This window comes from Corvus brachyrhynchos, unplaced genomic scaffold, assembly GCF_000691975.1.
Source record: "Corvus brachyrhynchos isolate BGI_N302 unplaced genomic scaffold, ASM69197v1 scaffold43, whole genome shotgun sequence".
NCBI lineage: Eukaryota > Metazoa > Chordata > Aves > Passeriformes > Corvidae > Corvus > Corvus brachyrhynchos.
In genome coordinates, this window is record NW_008237353.1 from 3,413,381 (window position 1) to 3,437,044 (window position 23,664).

The 23,664-nt window shown below is 43.0% G+C and overlaps 1 long non-coding RNA gene across 2 annotated transcripts in view; it reads left to right on the plus strand.

Annotated features, from left to right (window-relative positions):
• Window positions 1-17,678: 17,678 nt before the first annotated feature.
• The window catches only part of LOC108445831, a 111,788-nt gene continuing 105,802 nt past the window's right edge, over window positions 17,679-23,664 (plus strand). The window contains exon 1 of one of the 2 annotated variants that reach the window (XR_001860817.1): window positions 17,679-17,939. This is a non-coding gene — a long non-coding RNA (uncharacterized LOC108445831). The remainder of the gene's footprint in view (window positions 17,940-23,664) is intronic. The other variant, XR_001860816.1, reaches the window with a different exon arrangement.

Genomic DNA, 23,664 nt, shown 5'->3' on the forward strand with positions numbered 1-23,664 from the left:
CCAGAAAATATTGTCTACTGCTACTACTGTTACTGGCTACTCCTTTTTCAATAGCATTCATCCCTTTTTAAGCAATAAAGAAAAAAATACTGTTATTCACTTTGCTGGAAGGTGCTTTTGAGAGTCCACCTTTCTGTGTGGGCTTGTAGGACATTTGGTGAGGTTTTCTGTCCTTACATATAGCAAGCATATTATTGAATGTAGCAGCACTTCTGGGGTCCTGAGCCTGGGGACACGTTTTCTTAGGATGAAACTCTAGTGCACAATAGTCTCTGCAAGGAAAATCCAGGCCCAGTGAGAGCAGAGTACACCATGATCCCTCAGGACCCCTGGACTCTGTGGTAGATAGCTGAGCAGGTAATATAGGTGCAACCATAGTGAGTGACATTTGCATTAACTACAAATGTTAATGATTAGGCTACAGAGACTCACAAATAATTAAGCTTATTAATGTATGTAAGGCCTTAAAAAGCTGGGAACCTTTATCAGAGGCTAAAATACTTTTTTTATGGTATTGCAGTAGGGAAGTTTTGTGGTTCTTGCATTACGCACGTGCTATGGCTTTTCCTTCTCAATCTTGGCAAAATTAGCAATTAGGAACCTTTTCAGAGCTCTGACATGAGAACTTCCATGCAGCACAACTGGTGCATAGGTTCCTGCAAAATCTTCAGAAAGTCGTGCTTTTGTGCATCTGCCCCTCCCAGGCCAACAGGAAAAGGGGAATTCTCAGCCATGCACCATCCATGGATAATCAGAGAGGCTCTCTGCCATGCTGTGGTTCAGAGCATGTCCCTGCAGATGGGATCCTGTCTGACAGTGTGCCATTTGAAGTCATGTTGGAGTTCAGATTGCTCTCTCCCATCTGAGATTGCACCAGGTGCGATAGGCAGGGCCAGACTCTGCCTTCCTCCCACATGAATTTTGTGCAAATGTGGCCTCTGCGAAGATACCGTGTCCCATGACTTGTGCCTGCCTCTAGAAAAAATGCTGTGGATGCAAACCTTTCTCCCCATCTGGCTATTTATGGTGCTGTGTCTATGACATGGTGAGAACTGCCTAGCAGGTTGCACCCCCTGTCTCAGCTCTGAACTCTGTATTCCTGCTCCCTGCTAGGTGCATTGAACTTTTTCCAGTGCTTACATTGCTGGAGGAGTGTGAACACTGGTCCAGAATGGGTGACTTTCTTTGCTTGGCAAACTCTTGTTATGGCGGCACCAAGAGTTTTTTCCCCCAGCAGGCTCTGACTGGATGTTTTGGTGCTGGTACTGATCACCCTCTGCTCCCTTGGCAAGGATAGGTTAGCCCTCTCAAAATTGATGACCAACTGCTCTGCCTTATGTACATTACAAATTCTTCTACAATTTCACAGTCTCTTCAAATTCTCGTCTGCTTTAAAACAAAATTATATTCTGATTGTTTTCCAATTTGCAATGAAGCATTATTCTAAACCTTTTCCACTTACAAGTTTCCAGAGAGTTTAATCTCTATTGCAGGTTTTACTGCTTCATTATCTTTGTAGATACTTGTTTAATTCTTCTGATGGCTAGAACCATATGCTATGTGGTCGTCACTGAGACAGGGAGTCTGAGAGAGGTTAAAAGTGCACATTAAAAATACCATTTTTCACAGGTTGCATTGGGAAAAACACTATTGATCTTCTGTCAGCCATTTGGGCTTTTTATGTGTAGTTCTGCTTAAAATGCCTTCGAGGAAGTCCTTTGAGAATGAAATTTTAGGTCATGAAAAACAGAAAGGCTGAGAACTCAAAAAAATAAAATCCTTTGTTTTTTAAGAGTGCAGCACGTCTCTTGCACCAGGCTGGTAGCAATGTACATTTCCTTCTGCCCTCCCATCAAGGTACTGAACTGGAAGGAGCTGTGCACTGCTCAGGGGACATTGTGCCGAAGGTGGGTCAAGCTCTGTCCTCTGTGGTGAGCCTACAAGAAGGAGCAGTGGGGAGGACTGGTCAGGCAGGACTGGGCTGTGGGATCAAATTTTTCGGTAGCCTGAACCACCCAGTTTATTTGGAGGAGGCTGCAGCAAAGTCCTCAAACAAGTCCTGCCTCTGCCATTTCTCAGGCTTGACCCAGGGTAGGTCTTCTGGCTGTTCCCACATATTCCTTACAGGCAACAGGCAAAGGTACCCTCCAGGAAGGCTGAACTTTGCCATTTGGGTGTCATGCTATTGTCGAGATTAAAAATAATCAGCCGCAGTCTCAGCCGTCTGAGTTAAATACTTTAAATTTTATTGCAAGTGGGTTGACTTGAAGTATTTGGACACCATGCTCTCCATGCTGAAGGAGCTGAACTTCCCTCTTCTCCTTTCTTAACTTACTTTTTGGCAGTAGATTGCAGAAAACACATCTGCTACACTTGGCAACTAAAGGCACCTTCGTTTTCAGATAGATTCTGTGTAAATACCAAACAAAACATATATTATAGATGCTTGGCTTGGATGTAGTATAAAATTTGCTTTCTAAGCTGCCTTCTTCTTCTCTGGTTTGTGCAGGCGTAAGGGCATTTCTGCAGCTATGTACAACTTTCCATTGACATAGTATTTTCATATCTAATTGAGGTCTAGTGGCCACCATCCAGCTGACCCTCCTTCTGAGCACATATAGCCTGCAAAAACACAATCTGAGGGAGCACTGCTGCTGTTCATTGCCACAGAAACAGAAGGGAATAAACCCCATTCCACCTCAACCTCAGTGGAGCTGTGTCAGGCCTCGCATGTACTTCCTCCTTTCACCAAATGTGATAGGCACACTGAGAAAATAATTTCCATGAGATGATTGCTTCATAAATTTTGTCCTTCCTCTCCTTCGGGTTTTGGTCTGCTTGTAAGCAAGCTGGGATTTTATCAGCCAGCCCCAGTACCCCTCTGAAGGATTCTTTGTCTTTGCTGGGCGCCTGTCAGGCTGGCTGGAGACAGAGGTTGTGTGGTATGTTTCTGTCCTGCGAGTGGACTTCTAGAATCCTTTTTCTGGGATAAATATTTCGGTTTTCAGTTTTGAAAATGGCTTACCACAAATATTTGCCTAAAATTTGCCAGTGAAGGGAATGTTTCTTCAGCAAACACATTTACCAGCATGTTTTCAGTCAGTAAACACCACTGAGGTGTGAATAGAGTCAAAGGGAATTAATTTTTAATGCAAATCATTATTAATATAAAATAATTTGGAGATGACTGGAATCAGCTTTTTGTCTTCTATTTTGGGGAGCACTCATCAGTTCAAATGCAGACACACTCCATGCAAGCCTGTACCTTTGGGGGTGGGGCTGAAAAGAGAAGTGTGCTTTTGGAACTCAAGATGCAGTGACACGTACCCCCATTTGGAGAGCTGAACAGGGTATCTGTGTGTGCTATGAACCAGCCCATTGAACTTGTCTGGGCATGAGTGATGAATCGTGGCACTGAGAAGGTCCTCACAGTGTCCTGGTGACCAGCCTTTTTTGTGGGGTGAAGGGAAGGTGGGAAATGGATGATCTTGATGTACTGGGCCTCAGTACAGGCGGCCTTCAGCGGGGTTGGGAACCAAAGAGCTGGTGGGACTCAACCTGATCCTGTGGTGATGTAGCCCAGGAAAAACAGGCAAGCTGAAGAAAGAGAGGTTTGGTTTTCCTTCTGCTGAGGTGGCAGCTCCTGGCTAGGCTAGTGAGTGCAACCACTTGTTTTTTGAGCTGCCTCTTTGGTGCACTTCCTTCCCCATTGAAGTTCTCTCCAATTTGGTGGTAGGGCACTTTATCCTGTGATCAGATTTCCATTGCAGGTTCTCCTGCCGTCCTTGGTGGAGAAGTGCTGCCCTGGAGTTGGTTCTCTGAGATGTTGCAACTTTGGAAGGAGAAAACAGGGTGTGGTGACATCTGCTCTCTGCTGTCCCCCTAGCTGGGGTCAGCCTGCGGTGGAATGCATTGACTCACTGTGCCCTCACTGTGCCTGGGATTGATGAAAGGAGACTTTTCCTGAGGAACTGGTGTTGGCAGTCTGTAGCAAGTCTATGGCTTGATAATTATGGATTCCCACTCCAGTACTAGAGCTAATTTGCAAGCTCTAGGGAAGTGATGGCTTGGCAGAGGGGAGATGTCATTATTCTTATTAGCACTGGTAGTTTTAGACCAAACCCTCTGTCCTCACTCTCTATGAGAGTGCAGATTTTCAATCAAGAAATGTGTGACCCAAGTTTGGGTAAAACAATTATTGTTAGGCTGTGCAAGATTATTTCATGGCCAGGAACATGAGCAAGAAATCTTATTTTCATTGCAGAGCTCTCGGAAGGTTGTCAGGGCTTCTGAAGATAATAAAACCGCTGTCTTATTAAAGGTTATTTTCTTCATCAGTACATTGTCCACTAGCAAGATGGGAGGCTCAGTCACTGATGCCAGAGCACACTGAGGGCTTCTCATAGAGAAGCTAATTATATTTAGCCCCTTTTTTTCCTTCTTTCATTGCAGAAAGACAGAACAGTTGTGAATAAATTGGGAAAGGGGAGGGTGAGGAGAACTCACAGTTCATTAATATTCATACTTAGCCACAATACACAGAAAAGGTGACAAGGAGCTGGCTGCCCAGAAACCTATGCACCTTGGTGCTAGATAGAAAATTTAATTTCATTATAGTTACCTTTAGCTCAGCACCTAATAAGCATGTTTGAAATAATGGAGGGTTGCTGTGTACTAGAAGAAGACTCAAGACTCATGCAAGAAAATGCAAACCAAGAAAATGCAAACCATCCCTCCTTTTTCTCTGCTCTGCCGAATTTAAAATAATTCTGCCAAGGCCCAGGAGGCCAAGTAGACTTTTATTCTTGTTTTTTCAGTGATTATCACAGAAAATCATCCAGAAAAAAAAAATCAAATAAGATGGTCAGTAGGGGGGAACAAACACATTTTAATGGGTAGTAAAAGAATGGAGACTTATTCCATTCTCACTTTGCCTAGTGAGCACTGCTAGGGTCTTGAGGTCCTTGTATTTCCTTTTTGTCCTCTCATTTCATGCTGTTTTATCTGTTCTCTGATAGCTCTTAGTGGTTTTTTTAATCCTTTATCTTATTTTTTGGGAGACTACTATCCGCGGAGTTTACTACCTTGTTGCTAGGGGAGAAAGGAGCCAAGGAGATTTCTTTCACACATTTGCTAGGGTTGCTTCAGAATGTTGGTTCTCACAAGAAACTTTAAAATATCAGACCCCAATCCTTCTCTGTAGCCCACAGGCACAGGCGGGGATGGAAGCTCGTGGAGATGCTCCATATAAACTTATGTGAGTTTAGGGGACAGCAGAATGTGATCTGTGCTTGGCTGTTTGTCTAATACCTTTGCCTTGCTGAAATGAGAGTTGAACAAAGCATTTGGAGCTGCTTTTAGCCTTACAGCAAGGACCTGATGTTTGTATTACAAACCCAGCAGAAATTACTTGCATTTTGGTGGCTGAGATAGGAAAGTGAGTGTCACAAATTACCCCTTATATTTTTAGCCCATGCTGAAATTTATCTTTTTACAGTCCAGTCATGAGCTGTAGTTAATGACCTAGCAAAACATTGCATTTATCTTTAAGGCAAAGCTTCTTCCAAAGTGACCAAACCTTAAAAGATTTGCTCAGGGGTGAAGCCATGCAGGCTGGCAGGATGGAGGGCAGCGGGCATGGGTACCAAGCTATGAAATGATGGTCACAACCTGGCCCTGAATCTCTCAAGTTTATCCCAGTCATTTCTCAGCTTCTATTTTTTTTGTTGAGAAAGCACCATCTTTGCTTCTTTCCTGGCTCTGTTCCCAGGGGAATTTCGTAAACCTTGGGAGAAACAGAAAATCGCACGGGTTTCCATTTGGTCTCTCTCATCTTTGGTTCTTTGTTTGGAGAGACTGTGCTAATGGCTCATGTTGATTAAATATCCCTACATTCCAAGGAGACAGATAACACTTGGCACTTGAGAGGTTTTTGAGATAAATCTCTTATGGACACATGGTAGTTTCTACACCACATGTTTTCTCCTTCCTCCTTCTTTAGCATGCTTTTGGTGATTTGTTTGTTTGCATGAATTAGTCCCAGCTTCAGAACACATCCATGTCTTTTATTTTTTATTTCCTTAATTCGGGGTGGTTTTTTCTGCTCCTGCTCTTTTTTGGATTCATATTGCTTTATTAGCAACATTACAGTCTATTTTGGGTGATTTAGAACAGAACAGATAGAAATGCATAAATATTATTCCCTGGCAAATAAGCAAGCCTAGATACGCCTCAAACACATTTTAAAACATTTTAAACACTTTTTCACAAGGAATTTGTGTAGCTGACTACTGGGCAAACATAAATCCCTAAATCCTTCTTTTCCTCCATTTTGATGAGCATTTCTTTGTCTTTCTTCTGCTTTTCTTGTCAGCTTATTTATAAGGGATGGTAGATGCCACCATGCTTTAAAAAATCCTGTTATTTTGCTTGTTTAGACACCTGCGTACCACAGCAAATTTTTACCTCAGTTGCCACTTATTTTTTTGACTGAAAACAATCTTTAATTATGATCAAGACAGAAACCCTCTGTGTGTGTCTGTCTTTAAAGGCATGATAGGTACCTTGGCTGGATGCTGCTGCCACTGTGCTATCTTCTGTTTATTAGAGTCCAGCCCCTTACTAGGCTGTCAGCCGAGCAGAGGAGATGCAGAGTGACAGGCATTTCTGAGTACACTTCGTGGATGTGCCAGTGCCCCAAAGTGAGTCATGAGGTGTGACGGGCATCCACAATTTTTCATCTATACGTGGAGCTTGAAAAACTGTGAGACGGTTTTCTTTGGGCAAAATAGCTGCTATCCAGAGAGCTGTGGTCCAGGCGCTGTGGGCCCTGTCTTGTCAGTGCTGCAGGGAAGGAGATGCTGTTGTGCAGGCTGGAAATGGCACAGCCCCGTTAGGAAAGAGTTATGGGAAAATCTCCTTTGGCTTCTTGGTCTCTCATGTGTGACTGTCATGGCCATTGTTATACCTTGCGATGCGTAGTGAGCATCGCTTCATTGTGCTTGGGGAATGAGAAGGGATGTCCTTCACCTGCTGTCTGGATTGCCAGTAAATGTGGTCTGAGGAAGTGTGGGGAAAGGGAAAAATACAGAGTCTGTGCAAATGTGAGCGGATTCTTTTTTCTACACTCTCTTTGCATAGACTCCCTTGGGAAAAAGGGAGTCAGTGAACTAGCACGTCTCCTGAGGGACTGCAGCCATATTTCCAGTCAAAAAATTTTGGTTTTCAATGAAATGTATGTCAGAAATATTTTGGTTTCAGTGAAGTATGTGGCAAAAATATTTTCTTTAATTTTTTTTTTTCCCAGTGAAAATACAGCAATGGGGAATAAGTAGGCTTAGCTCTATTGGTAATACTATTTTCTGTCAAGAAGCTAGTTCATTTTAATGGAAAAATTATAATCAAGCATGGGAAAAGAAGCACTATTCTAGGCAGTGATCCTGTCACCTGTAGAGAAGAGATTTGGGATCTGGAGTGGTTTGCTTCTATTTTGAGCTTTAATGTTAACATTTTCAGGCTCCTCAAGTCAGCCTCATGCTGTGTGGGCATGCACAGCTGGAGCAATATGAAAAATAAATAAAAAGATATTTCTAATCGAATAGCCAGAGTTGGTAAAAGTGGCTTCACCTGCTCTGCTGAGAGGTTTGTGAAGTGATGTTCCCCTGTGGCAACAGACATGCACCCATCCTTTCCATCATCTGTATGGCTTCATGCATTTCCTTTGAAATACAATTCCTTTATGTCAGCTCTATCTTTATCAATCAGGGTTGCACGATAAAGTGCAAACACTGAGATGATAAAGAGAATTTAGATTGTGGCTAGCACTGATACCCACTGGCTGATCCTGAACTGTTGTGTAGGAGCCTGTGGGAGGATGTAGGGAGGTGTCCCTGCAACAGCATAGATGGACTATCAGATTGCACCAGGCATGAGAATAACTGTATGTACAGAATGTATCCAACCCTCAGGCACATATCCATATGTTTGGATGCTGGTGGGTGTTTTTTAAAGTTACTGTTTTAAAGATATCCACACAGGTGGCTAGCAAGCATTTGTTAGATGGCACAGCATGAATGTTGAAGCAATCTGACTGCTCGTGGGTGAGAAATAAAAGGAGAAGCAGTGCTGGGTGTCCAGGCTTCTCTGGATAATGGTTATTCGCCTTAAGAAAGAAAGGACTATTTTTTTTTCCAGTTAGCTTTGGGAGAATGCAGAGGGCTGACAGCAGCCTCTTGTTTCAGAGAAAACAAAAACCCCATCAGGCAGAGGCACTTTAGAAAAAAAAAATCCTGTTTTGGTTATGTGACTTTTTTTTTTTTAATGATAATGCCCCTGGGTGCAAAGTAGATTTCTTTTAGTCCTTCAAGGAAAAAAAAAAAAGAGAGCTCCATGTATGCGTGGGGGAAGGCAGTGTTTCAGTTTTGAGGTCGGTTAATTTTATTATTTTTGATAATGGAAGCATAGGCTAAGGCCAGAATGTGCCACTGTAGAGCAACTCTGTGATGAGCCACAGGCTCACCATAGAGGCACAGTCCTGCACCACTTCCTGACAGGATGATGAGAGTTTTCCCCTGTGTCCAGCCAGCTTCTCTGGGTTTGCTTTCTTCCCTCCATGTCACACTCAAGGGAGCATCCTCTCCAGGAGGACAGGTTTGTTGTACGGGCAATCACGTAGAGCACAGCAGATGTTCCTGGGCAGGTCCAGAAGCAGCCGAAAGGATAAAGAAGCCACTTTCAATCCACAGCTGTCTCTAGGCCTAAGTTTGCTCAATGCAGAGAAAGCAATAAACACTAAATGAAGCTAGTGTAAATGAACCAACTGTAAAGGAGGTTTCCCAGGGAGATATTGTTATGAGGAACCTTTTCTTCTAAAGCAGTAAGAGCAGCTACTAAACTGAAGGAGACACATCCTTGATTTCCGAACAGTTGCTGAGAATAAAAGGACTGTAAGAAAAAACCTCAACCTAATTAATTCTCCACCTCTTATCCAGAAGCTCCTGAATCCATGTAGAAAACAGAATTTCTTTAGGCCATCCCACGGCTTCTCCAACGTCTCCAGCATGAATACTCTCATCACAACTTTTTATGGCTTCTACAAGATTTGTACCAGTGCTCACTGAGGAAAGCAATCCCAAAGTGGATTTGCTGGCTCATTAGCTGCAAGTCTGTAAGGACATGAGTGACATATGAGAGAAGTTAATTAAAAGAGCTGTTGTTGTGAGGATGGAATGAATGCTGGTGGTCATACAGGGTGGGAGTAGGACTCAGGTAGTATTCATATTGAGTTATAGCTGGGATTTATAGATGCCTGAGCCAAGTAGCAGCAGAACCACCCATATGCTGATGAAGCTGTGCAAAGAGAACAGGATCAAGACTTTGACTCAAAACGCCAACATGAATCCCTCACCAAGCTGACCTGCACCAAGCACATCTGTGTATTGTGAAGGGAGAGCTGTGGAGACCCTAATATTTTAACCTGAAGCTCTTTGTAAGTGGGTCTGGCCAGCACTTGTCTGTAAAGGCAGCAACTGTCTTTCACAATTTGCTTCAAATATAATTGAAACTCAAGGAAAATTAGAACAGCCACACTGATACTATCAAACTGACTGCAAAAAAGGTTAAAATACAGCAAAAAAAAAAAAAAATCACAAACACCTGTCTTTCTGTTGGAAAGCTGTGGCGCTCCATGGGAAATCTTGGAAATGACGGAGTGATGCTCCAGGTCCTTTGTCTGTCAACTCTTCATGGCTGCTGTCCGCACCCCGCATAGACTGTGCGAGCCAAAGATGGTGCCCCTTGGGGCAACTCTCTTATTTCCTAACTTACCCCCTCAGGCTATTAAACTGTAGCGTATGTGGGTGGGCTTTAAAAATCCTTACTGAAACCACACCTTATGCAAGCACACACACACGTTCCCCTGCGCGCATCATGGACCGTGCACCATTTTTCTGTCCTTTGTTTTTGGTCATTTTGGGAATACCTTTCCCTGTGGGCTCTGGCTCATTCTATTCTTTTGCCATCTCTGAGTGATGTTTACTCTGCATTATGCTGAGAAGCCCCTTAAATCTTCACATGCCCCCTCATGTGCGCATGCAGACAGTCCGGCATTATCCAACTCCGTGGTGAGGATGTTCACATCTCTTCTCATTAGCGATGTGCAATGTAAAAGGCTTGCCTTGAGTTTCTTGAAGACGGCAGTAATGAAGCTCTGAAGAAATAGTCAGGGGAACGGAGCTAATTAAAATGCAGCAGGGTGTAGAAGTAAAGGTAGCAGCAGCTCACTATGCCATGTCTCTGGCAATCAGCAGTCCCTAGTTTACCCACACTAATTGACAGGAGACGCAGTGCTACTGAGTGTGCACACAGCCAGCGTTAATGGAGTCAGCACACGCTGCTCTTCCTGCCTGACTTGTCTCATTATCGACCTTGAACTGGCAAAGGTCAGTTGATGGTGCTGCTTTCATCAAGATGACAGGTGTCTGAAGATCTTCTCTTTGTAGTATAATAATTTGGCAGTTGTCTTATCCTGTACGTGAATTAGTGATCTGATCCCGAAGAGATGATGGATAAAAAAGACTGGCTTACTGTGGTGAGAAGCTAGGCTGTTGTGTGCTTAAAAAAATAACAGGTACCAAAAGTCCTGGAGGAAGGAAACAAAAGTATATTGCATAATTCCCCTTGGAGAAGAAAGTGCCTGAAGAAGCAAACAGGCAAATTTTCACACGTGGAAATGCAGTCAGTCCACTGTTAAAAATCAGCAGCTTGTTTGAGCTGATGATGAGCACCAGGTGCACTGCTGGCACTCGGCAAATATATAATAATAATAATAACAATAGCTGGGGCACCTGACACCTGCAGTAAGCCGTGAGTGACAGTGTTCTTGGGGAGATGTTTCATCTGAAGGCAACGTTTTCTCCAGGAGATGCATCATTATAACATGCTGCACCTGGGCTGCATCTCATGTGCCTTCCTTTTTTTATTTTATTACAGATGGTCTCAGCAAAGACACTGAAGACTAACAGAAATGCTTCTGCCATCTTCCCCTTCAAATCTACAAAACCAGCATTTTTGAGCATTTTTAATGAAAACCAGTGCTTTGGTTTTCTGAGAGATGGTCTGCAGACTCCTGTGTTCTGTAGCTGCTCTGGTTAGAAGGTTGCTGAAGCCTGAGCTTGCATCTCCTTTCCTCTCCCACTGTCAATAGTGCAAGGTGTGTGTAAAAGTGCTGTGTGCTGCCACAGCTTTTAGCCACTTGCTTTTGGGTACAAATGGGGTAAATCAGGGCTTAGACATGGGAGGAGTCTATATCCCCCAGTAGAGCAGACAGAAAAGTGCTCCTTGCTGAAGAGCTGAGGGGAAGTCTTTGTGGCAAATGACTTGTTGGCAGCACCAGACTGCATTTTTCTTGGCTGAGATAGGGAGGATGAAAGTCAGTGTGAGCCCAGATACCCAAAGCAGCACCTGCAAAGAGACTCCTTCAAAGAGGTTCCTGCTCCCTCATCTCCACGTTGGGGCTTTAGCCCTACTTGCTGACTCATGGGCAGCTCTCTTGCCCAGTCCTGCTCTGGCTCCACTGAGGCAGTGGGAGGTGCTGGTCCCCAACCTGCTGGGCATTTCTTGAGGAAGATTACAGAATCATAGAAAGGCCATGGGCAGGTCCACCTTCCACTAGACCAGGTTGCTCAAATCACCATTCAGCCTGGCCCTTGAACACTTGCAGGGATGGGGCATCCACAGGTATTCTGGGCCACCTGTGCCAGTGCCTCATCATCCTCACAGTAAAGAATTTCTTCCTAATATCTAATCTAAACCTACCCCCTTTCAGTTTGAAGCCATTCCCCCTTTTCCTATCACTACATGCCCTTGTAAAGAGACTCTCTCCTTCTTTTTTGCAGGGTCCTTCAGGTACTGCAAGATCACAGTTCACCCTGGAGCCTTCTCTTTTCCAGGCTGAATAAACCCAATTCTCTGAGCCTTTCCTCACAGGAGAGGTGCTCCATCCTTCTGATCGTCTTGGTGTCACTCACCTGGACTCGCTCCAATAGGTCCATGTCCTTCCTGTGCTGGGGGCCCCAGAGCTGGGTGTAGCACTGCAAGTGCAGCAGGAGTAGAGAAGCAGAATCCCCTCCCTTGCCCTGATGGCCATGCTGCTTTGGATGCAGCCCAGGATATGATTGGCTTTTGGGGTTATTGCAACCCTCACCAGAGCTGGGGAGAGGAGAGTAAACCAAACAGAGTTTCTTTTTTCTTTACCTGCAGTTTCCCAGAATATTTTTAAAATATCCTTCTCTGATAGTGAATTCTCTTTGCTAGTATAATTACCAGAACACTTCTTCATTTATCTGTAATTATAGGAAACGGAAGTATTGTCTGGGGAGCAAAATACTCTGTAACTGGAAAACAATTTATAGCAGCTCTCTTTTTAAAGATGTGTGAAAATAAAATGCTGGGCAATGTGACGTCTGTATGGCTGCAGTCCAGCTATAGAAGCAGAAGACCAAGAGATTTTTACCAGGGCAAGCCTGAGGGCACCAATGGAATCATTCTTTAAATAGAAAAATGTTTTTGTTATTGAGCCTTCCCAGTCTGACAGGTTTTTTCAGCTGCCTCTGTGGTGACTGTCAAGGATATGGGATGCTGCTGGTCTGTATCTTCCCAGTACCTGCACTGGTGCTGCAACACCTCCCCATCCCCTGTTCCCACACACACACACTGTTCCCTGGCATTCAGAGGGGCTGTTTGCACTGCCCTCAGCACTACATCTACTCTACCATGTCAGATTGCACTCTCCTTTGGGGACATGAGAGCAAAGCTCCACCTTTGTGCCAGGTTGTGAAAGCAATTGTTAAATAAATGTTAAATGAAAAAAAAGTGTTGCCTAAGTGCACACTGAGATCAATAAAATATGCAAGAATGGACTCCTGCTGTTCAGGGCTGCAGCAGTCTCTAACCTAGAGCAGGGAGTCCTGGAGGAACACGTCGGGGCTGCTCTAAGCGACAGCTGATAGGAATCCTACATTAATGCAACAGGTAGGGCTTACATGTTTGCACCCAGAGGTCTCATGTTCAGGTGCCAGCTATGAGGGTACCCTCAGGAGGCCTCTGTCTGAAAAGGCAGTGAGAAAGGAAAGAAGTAGCAATAAAGAAAATTCTAGGTTTTATGCCTGGGTTAAGTCCTTCCAGCAACAGGTCATTTCTTGTTCTGCAGAAGAGGCTCTATCCCATTTTTTTCCCCAGCAAGGAGATAATCAATTATCGATGAGGTGAAAAATAAAGGTAGTGATCATTTTTCTTCTGCTGGGGAAAGAGAGATGCTTCCATCGAAACCAAAGACAAATGAGATGGATTCAAGAATCATTTCTTCTTATAATGAAAAGCTCAGCTTATGCTGCTGAAACCAATAACAACACGGTGGGACAAGAGTTTCTCTCTTCTACCAATGGAAAGGGAGCACCAACATGCATATGGGAAATATAACATGAAAACCATGACAAATATATTGTGTTTGCCTGTTGGATCAACCTTGGTTCCTGCTATCTCCCCGGTTCTCTCTTTCATTACAGAAAATAAAAAAGAAAAAACTAATAATAAACAATAATAAAAAAAAGTAAGTACAGGTAAAAGCATCACACAAGTATTATAGCTGCTTCCTTGTCATATTTATTGGGAAGAATCTACTAGGTCCCAAACCTAGATACTCTGTGAATGGCAGTTTGCATGTTCCAGAATTAAGGCACCACCAGAAATTTCTAAGGATGAAAGTATTTGATTTTAAGCAAAGGAATCTGGGAATATTTGTGGCTCACAGGAGTCTTCGTGTTAAGAACATTTGTGGCAGTGATTTGGAATCTGAAGTGTTTTGTCTCTGTCCTTCCTCTGTGTATGTGCTGGGAGGGAAGTCAGGACTGAAAAGGAAAGTGACCTCTGATATGACAGCTTTCCTAAAGGGTGTTGGGAGAGGTGCTCTGAGAGATCTGGTGCTGGTGTATCTTGAGGAAGGAGGAACAGGACCCATGAACACTAAAGCAATTTGTGCAAAAGGAACTGGAGTTTTTGGGACACAAAAATGCAGCAGCTCTCCCACTAAGGTCAGGTGTTTTGAGTGATGCTCCCACTTTCATCAGCAGTTAAGGCTTTTTGTGCCAGTGCTCTCTTAGTGCCAGTTTACACAATATCAATGAAGTGTTTCACTCTGAAAGCCTGTCACTTCTATCTCACAGCTACTCTGCTGTGGTCAGATGTGATCTGCCACTACCATGATATTAATGGCATTAAAAACATCCAGGAAATTACGTTTGTCCCGGTGCACTGCCTTGGGATGTGAATCAAACTCTGTCTTTAGAACCCTTCACAAAACCCGTTATCCCTTCTCCAGAAGTATGATTCTTTTTTCAGCTCTTTCTGAGACTCTTCCCAAGAAGATCTGGAGTGCCTATTTTATTTTGCACTCATTTGGAGCAGCATGGAAGCCTGTCTGAATTTTCACACTGTCCTTCAAAGGAAGCGGCTGTGTCTTCACACTCTTCTGTTAGGAAAGAAATTCTCTCTTGCCTTTTAGTCATAGCCTGAAAACTCCTGTATCTCAATAATTTGATTCATATCATTTTTGATTCCACAACTGGAAATACCTAAGTCCTGAAAAACAATTTATTTTCTAATCTGGAAAGAGCTTAGAAGAAAATGTGCTGAGAGAAGGACAATGAGTACCATTCTTATATCTTGTTTGTTTTGTGTCAAGTCTTCTATTAATCATCATCAACATAGCATAGCAGAAATGTTTACTACAGCAGAAGACTACGAATTTAGTAGAAAATGTCTTCTAAAATTTTATGCCTCCCTTTACTCTAAGGTTTTTGTCTGACAGGCACATTCTCTATCACATTGCTATGTCATAGGAAGGCCAAGAAACGTGTAAGGAAAAAAAAAATATAAATAAAAAGGAGACAGATGAAGCAACCTGCAATACTCTTCAGTTGTGCTTGTGCTGTTTGGATCTGTGCATAGGTCCAGGAGCATCATTGCTGGTGGCCTGGTGAGCGAGTGCTCAGCAGTTAGAGGGGAAATTTACGGCAGAGCCATGATGAAGACGAGGCTGCAGCAGGGGACTTGGTGAGGAAACACCACTGATGTTTTCCCTAAGTGGGTTGTTTTTTGGTCATCCCTTACACTTAACCAGAGAGAGGGGATATGTTGATGTTAGAAGAGAATGGATTTGCCTGACTCAGTGCAAACCTGAATTCACAAGATGCCAACACAGCTTTGCAAATCCAAATACTTCAGGCATTCTTATCTTCAGATAAGAGTTAGAAGAAGACTTTCTTTTTTTCTGTTTGTCCACTGCTGCCTAAAAGCTAATACCAAGAATGTAATTTTAACAATTGATTTTTTTATCATTCCTGCACATATGCTTTTTTGTGGTCTGGATTTTCTTCTGCACTTCCCATTTTCATGGGTTTTGGTCTGTTATATAATGGCATGATCAAGCTAAGGAAAAAGGCAATGTTTCTTTGCTGTGTGCTGCATTTGAATAAAATTAAGGTCATGGCAGAAAAGCAGATGAGACCTAGAGAACACAGAGATCATCTGAAAATCTTGGGAGAAGTCATCACTGCAAATATTTGCAACATGAAATGTCATGGAATATTTTTATATGGGTGGCTTATTTTTCTTCCAGATTCCAGATTTCTGGTTCTTGTGTCTAGCCTTTGCGCTCATGTCAAAACTGTCTTTGCTTTGGATATGTATAGTGATCCATTTGGCTGACCCAAAGCCAAATGAAGTCAACAGGGCTATATATTTCCATTAATTTTAATCTGTAAAAGGCTATATTTATATCATATTCAGCAGTTTGGAACCTGATCTTCTGTATTTGCAATGCAAAAAAAGTGCTTTTGTGCCTATATCCCATTTATTCTTCAAGAAACTCTTTTATTTGTATTAGTATTTGGGGAAAAAAAATAAAAGGAGCTATCTGCCCTTTGGTGTAACATATCTTTTATGAGAAGATCACTGCTACACCTGGATGTCAAGAAAACTATGGGCATATTTTCTGTGATAGAAGCTTAAAGATATAGAAATAAGCATTAAAACTGAACTGACTGGACTAGTCAGCTACAAGAAGTGTCAATAATTTTCTCCAGCTTGGCCCAATCTTTCAGATCCAAAGAGGATCACTGAGTTTCAAAATAAGACAGTTTTTGAGTTTTCCCTGTTCTTCCCGTGCTTGCTGCTGGAACTAAATGCAGAAGGATAGAAATAGTGGGAGGGGAAAAGACACTCTCTGGGAAGCACTCACTTTGCATACATTGGCAAAGTATGAAGTGACAGGAAAATGTAAGATTAAATCCTGGGGGATTTGCACCCCTAATCTATTTAAATTACAGAAGAATACTCAGACTTTAAGGGAGCTCATTGTGTCTCAGCCTATGAATTTCTCATGTTCCCACTGCTACCAATAATCACATGTGCAGACAGTAGCTTTATTATGACTACAGTCTGATCCTCAGTTCATATCTGGGCTTCGTCGTTCATTTGCAAAATAGCAGCCTGAGGCATCCTCCATGCGTTACTGTAAGATGCTTGAAACGAGAACCCTTTTTTCCATTCAAGCAGGAAAACAGGCAGAGAGGAGGAGAAGATATGGGATGAGATGTTCAGTTTCTCTCCACTTCCTGGTGGGAAACATTTGTAGTTAGAAGTTTGGCTCTTTCCCCTATTTCTCAGAAGGTGAGCTACCAGGAAGGGAAAGAAGAGACACTTATTCCGTCTGGTCTATGTCCTATGAAAATGTGTGACTGGATTAACTCTTCCTGATTATAGTCAAAGCAGAAATACAGGTGCTTTCCTTTCTAACCAGTCAGACTGGCCACAGTTCCTACAGAAATACATCTTCTGCCTTGTTATAAGGGAAATTAATCACAAAACACAGTAACAAATATTACAGAGATAGCTCAAAGTAGCCCTTATTAACAAGGCTACCTATTCCAAAATGGCAATTTCTTTGTCATTGTGGCAGACACCACATGGCTGCTCCTTCTAACAAAGCCAACATCATGGCTTGACCTTTTGGACCATGCTGGCCTAGCAAGTCTAGGTACACCCTCAGCAGCTATGGTGTGACCTTACCTCTGTGGGTTTTAGCATGTGCCTGCTTAGACTTTCACATCTTTGTGTCCATAAGGGGTTCTCTTAGAGCAACCCAGTGGAAAACAAGTCATGTCACAAGATTTCATTTCTTGAAGCTCTTTGTGAAATCGGTGAGAACTGAAGATAGATTTGTGCCTCCAAAATCCAGTCATAAAGAAGCTGCTATTTAGCACCCAGTTCTGCTGTCCTGATCCTTATGTTATCTTCCTTTGCTAAGCCTTCTCATTAATTCCTGAGAGCCTAGTCTAATGTGCACTCAGTGCAAGAAATGATGGTAGAGCTAACTTTAAAGAGAAGAGGATTGCAAATGAAGGAGTAAGAGAGACAGGGATAGAAAAATAGAGAAGAAATCGAGTTTTGCTGTGGGCATTGGTGCAGTCTGTCTATTGCAGTGAAGAAAACCCATGAATCTCACCACTGTGCTTAGGCAAGACCTCAGAGACGAACAGTAACTCTTTACTGGGGGTGGCTGTGAGGAGAACAACCCTTCCCATTTAATCTTTATTATCTGTATGGGATGTTTTGGGCAGAGAAGCCAAAGAGAACAGGTTTTTCTGGTATTGCTTCTGTGCCCAGGTGAAGGGTAACCCAGGTATTCCAGGCAGATTGGATGTGTGTGGGACTGAACTTTGAGCTCTTTATCTCCTGCTTGCCTGACCTCCCTGAGCTGTGAAGGCTTCTTGTCTCTGATCTCTCAGGATCCTTGCTGAAAGCTGTTTCTTCTTCTGCTGCTGAAGCACCACCACACAGAGGGATCATCAAGACATGTCCTGAGGCAAGTGAGGTATTGCTGGGTAAGGCCTTGGATTTCAACCTCATTCCTGTGTTATGAATGCAACTTATTTTCTGCAGAAGATTTTGGAAAGTAGATCAGACTGTTCTTTAAAAAGAACTATTACAAGGCTAAAATAATTCCAGCAAAGAAGATTGTAACATCACTCAGTGAGAAGGGATCCTTACCAGACTCTCAATTACAACCTGCAGCTTCACTAAAAGCAATGGAGCAGTGTAGGCTTAAGCAATGAACAGTGCTGTCCATTTAACTTCTGAGGCTGGCAGGAGCTGAGGCAAAGATACACAGTTGTTGATATAAAGTGTCAAAGATTTGGATTAGACCCCTTGCTTTTTTTTTTTTTCCACTGGGATGCTCGGGAAGCTGGTCATGACTTTCCTATGCTCAGTGATAGTTCACCCGAAAAACACCAAAGATCCAGCCAATGTCAGAGCAGCTGTGAGCTGCATGGAGCCAGGAAGAAATTCTGCCCCTTTATCTTAACCTTTATCCATTTGGGGACTTTCCTCTTTGAAGAGGAATATCTTGCTATTCCACTTGCTATATGCTGATAAAGCTATGAATTGACTCGTTTGCTCTGAATTTTCAACAGTTCTGTTCTTTTAAAGATCATCTTTCTTCTTTCCCTTCTGCTCCCGCTTCCTCCGAAGTCCTCTAGCCATGATGAAATAGCATTGGGCATGACCCAGGGAGAAAGGAGCAGTGTTGAAGTGTGTGTGCTTTGTGGCTTTCCTGTCCTTTCATTTGGCATTGAACTATCCATGCAAGGGAATTAAAATGATGTGGACCTTTTTTTTTTCCTCCTCAAAGTTTCCGTTCCTGAACTCCACATAACAGCTTTAGGTTTTTGCTGGAATAATCTCCCTCAGGACAAAGCCTATGGGCCGTGTAAGACCGAGCGTTGCAGAACTGCAGCATGCATTGAAAATCATCCTAGCACACACTTGGGGGCAGTTGTGTTTTTCTGTGATTCAGTCAAGCAGCTCTCTAAACTACAAATCATTATATTTGATTCTAATGGCTAGCAGGATGGCTAACATGACAATTTGGGTGATAGTTACCTCTTGTGTCCCCCTGTGGAAGCTGGATAGTTACCATCCCTGTGTACCTGCAAGAGCAACTGCCTATGCTTTTTTCCCTGTGATACTCACAAACTGCTGTCAGAGACAGGGGAAACAAGTTCACTGTAAAAGCAAAATATGTATACAGTTTGAGTGTGGTGAAAGTGCTTATGGTTTCGTACAAGCTGAAAACAATATCAGCCCATGACTTAGAATGAATTCTAATACAAAGTATGTATGTTTGCTAACAGCAAACCCTGAAAGCCATCAAAGGAAAAAAAAATAAAGGATCAAAAGAAACTCAGAAGAGGCAAAGAGAGCAAAATTTGGCTCACTGTACTCCACTAGCCCCACTCTTGCTGCCACTAGCCTTGCTGCCACTAGCCTTGCTGCCTTGGCAGGGCAGTGCTGGGAGCTGCTGTCTGACAGGGTACCTCTGGCTGCCCCCTCTTTCTGGGCGTGGTGGCAGCCTGCTGGGTGCTGGTTTTCTCAGTGTTCTGCCCTCCTCAGTGGTGGTAATGGAAGGAAACTTTATGGAGAGAGGCTGGCTTTAGGCAAGAGCTGATCCAGGCTGCCTGCTTGCCTGCCACCACATCAGCTGGTGCTTTGTGCGGAGAAGAGCTACCCCGGGTGTGGTAGGAAATATCCTGCAGGCTGTTTCTGTGTTAAATCACATCTCCTCCTACTTTTTTGAATTCAGCAGAGGGGCAGGGGTTATAAACTAGCAAAAAGCATTGGCCCCTTGTGTGTGTGCCTAGTCTGCTCAAGTTAATTCATTTTTTGGCTCATTACATTTTCTGCCCCATTGCTAATTGCCTCTTGGGCTCTACTCATTGCCAGGGTTTTCTGACCATCAAAACATTACTAAACAAATGAACTAAATAAAATAAGCCTTCTTTAAGAGCCTTCCCCCAGCCCTCCCCTTGTGTTAATATTCCAACGGCACCCAACAGGTAGGCGTCTGCACTCATGTTATCTGTATTAATTAGACTGTAATACCCTTGGCACAAGACAAGGACAGGGAGGCAAGAGAGTCTCTCCTGCAGCTCTCTGATAATTTATACCAACTGAAAGCCTGCTGCAATGTCTTTCTCTAGTGCCACATGTACCAATAGTGATGCATAAATAAGATTAATTTCTATTAGGTGTTTTCCCTTCCTTCCAACTAATTAGTCCCTTCTCCACAATATCTAAGCCCTACACAGTATTTAATGAGCATTCTGCAGCAACTTCCTGAGGCAGAAGTACTTTTATCCCCAGACAGATTGACTGGGTCACCCATGGCCATAGAAGTTTCTGGTACAGTGAAACATGAACTTCAACTTTCCCAAGGTCTAGATTAGTGCTCAAACCACTGAACTCTCCTGCCTAGCAACTACCTCTAGTAGTTGCTTACTGCTACCTGACTTTTCAGCTGTCAGGTTTTATACCTGAAGGATTTGGACATGTTCAGCAGAAGATACAAGTATGCAATCTGTCCTTTGTATTGGGTTTCCCATCTTTGCTGCATCAGCATTTCTTAAAATTAGAGGCAACAGGAGGGTAAACATGACTGACTCGAGGGATAAGCTTGCCATGTTTTTCATTATGGCTGATTATTAATATAATCAGTTTAGTAGCAAAAGTACTACAGTGAATTACTTAACCTTGGGCCTTGCTTGACCAGGCTCTGAAGGATCTTCATCCCGTGTTCATGTTGCTGTAACAGCGGGGCAGGTTTCATTAAGCAGCCAGTAATACTACAGTAATAAAAGAAACACCAAATGTGGGTTTGTTCATTAGTGCCTGAATCCATGTTGTCTGCCAAGGGCTGCATCCTACACTGATAAGCATCTTCTCTTAGCAAGATAGCTTAGCAACAGGGGTTGGCCCGTCTGCTCACCTCTCTCCCCTCCTCACACTCACCCCAGTGGCCTGTCTCCTGCAGCCCTTGCCGAGCTATATCCCTCTTCCTCAGCAGCAGGAGCAGCTGGTAGCCTCAGGCGCCCCTTTGGCAACACCCATCTTGTGCCTCTTGCGGTGCAAAGGAGAAGGTGGCACCTACACCCTGGATCACACTTTTTGAAGCACCTGCTGCTGTGCATCCAGAGTGGGAGTGAGGGATGGTGCTGGGGCCCTGTTGTCCCAAGAGCTGAGGATAGGTGGGCAGTCTTCAGCAGGGGGGCAGTATACTAGAGCCAAGGAGCCCCTGAGACTCTGCACGAGAGACCCAAGGTTTAGCCTTCGACGTGGTTTTCTTCAGAGCAGGGCTTTGTGTCGCCACTGTATTGTTAACGCTGTGTTTTGAGCCACTTCGGGAACTTGCGCAGTTGCCAAGGTCTTTGCTTTACCACATTCTTTTGGTTAATAGAAATATTTAGCTGAAGCATGAAGGCATTGTATTTCCAAAAGGAAAACACACAGAAAAAGGTCCGATCTTTTTTTTTTTCTTTGGGCCTGATTGTCTCTGCTTGTTTATGGCTGCCACTAATTTGCTCGTTTGCTTGCTGGAAAATAGCTAATTAAAACCCACTTCAGCTAACAAGCTGACTGGGACCATGCAAATGTCACTCTCTGCTGTCTGCTATTTTCGTTTATACTTTACATTATTAGTGTTGTTTTTCCTCCCTCCATAGTAATAAACGCGAGGATAGATTTAGTACCCTCTTCACAGGTGTGTGCTTGTACATCAGCACATCATCCCGAGAAAAGTGCTGCTGTTTTACTGCACTTCAGTACTTTGAGTGTTATTACCCCTGACAGTTAATGGTTTCAGACTACACTGCTTGTTAGCACTAGATTCTGAACAGCTTCATCTATCTTTTTGTTTTTACACTGACTGGTCACATTAAGTATATGTGTCTGAGCTATTAGTCCCGTCTGTTCATTGCATGCATTTCATTTGCTGCGTTTTTTCGCTAAAATTAGTATGTATTGTCATCCATATACTTCAACACATCGACTTTTGTTATAATTATGCTGTCATCATTTTGCTTCCACACACTTGCTAATTTATTGTAGCTAAATTAGACCTAATATTAGCAATTTTGCAGCTGTTCCCATAGACCACGCTCAGCCATATATTTGTACATTGTTTGGTAATTGGATTTGAGGGCTCAGGAACGGACGATGGCACTCTTTAGAAACAAGGGAAAGATTTGAGGAAATGGGAGAAAAATAAAAAACACAAGCCCCAGAAGAGGCTTCAGGGGTAAATTTCCAGAGCCTAGCTTAAAAGGTTTTCACAAGGCCAAACAAATCAGAGAGTTAGTGTAGCAGATCACAAAGTGTCCAAATGGCATGTTGCATTCAGGCAGGGGATTAGTAATTCACCCCAAATATGCTTTCTATTTTAACGAAGACTGGACCATGAAAAATCCTTGGGGACTTATGGAGGGTCTTGGGAAAAAGCGGTTTTTACTGTAGTATATTAGAAATCTCCAGGAAAGGTTCTCTGCATCAGGGTAGGCGGCTCTCAGATGATTTCTTTGAATTGAACCACGGGCAAAGAAGGAGGAGGAAAAATGGTTTTGTTTTGGAATGTGAGCTCTCCATCCCTGAGTTTTGACACCCACCTCGTGCTGCTTATCCAGGCCCACTTCAGATATCAATACAAGCAGAGAATAAAAGGGAAAATTGAAAAATAACACCACCACCAACAAAAAAAGAGTGCAAATGGGGAAAGCAGAATAGAGCTGTACAGCTCTTACTTACCCTTTCTGGGCATGAGTTATTTTATTGCCAAAGGGGGTACAACTCTGGCAAAAGAAGTTATGAGTGCCCAGCTGAATCCTACATGGTCTTTTTGTAAATAAGTTTCTGACATGATAGAAAACAAAACTCTGAGGGAGACTGTTCAGACTGTTGTAGAATCAGTTGAATTCCCAGTCCCGCAGAAGATGTAGATGAAACTTAATCACTGAAGAGCCTACCCTTAACCAAAATGGAAATAAATCCTGTCTGCTCACGATTCATCCACCTGCTTAATAAGAATATTATAGCAAGATGCAGTGCTGCTGGCAGATGCACATGCAAGTTTAAAAATAAGACAGTGAAATTAACAACAAAAAAGAGAAGGGTATTTGATCAGCTCTCATCTATAACACAGAGTTCTTTCCAACTCACTACAAGCTGTTGTAGCAGGCTGCATTCTGCTCTGCTTCTCCCTTGGCCAGAGCTTAATTTTTGTTTGGAGAAGAATAGAGCAAAATGACCTGCCAGAAAGTAAGACAGAATAGGCCAAGTCATGTAAGAATCCAGGCCCTACAAATGTCTTGTGCAGGAAAGGAAAGTGAAGGCAAAAAGCCAGGCCATTTAACACATTTTTAAATGATTTAAACTCATACAAAATATTTAAAATAACCAACCCAATTTAAAACAACTCACTTCCCCCAAAAGCCCAATCAGTAATAACCAAATGATTGCCAGATTATATTCTCTTGTACTGGCAAAGCCTTCATTATGCTTTCTTTCTTCCCAAGTGCCAGGAAAATATATAGATAGATCTTGCAGAAGCCTGCACAGTTACTGGATGCAGTGATGGAGGAGTTGGTCTCTCAGCAGGTGTTTCCAGTAGATGCTGTGACCATGATCAGCATATCCTGTCCGGAACAGGGAAGTATCTGCTTCATTCATTTGCTTTGCTTTGGGTTTCTTTGGGGTTCATTTTTTTTTGTTTTTTTCATG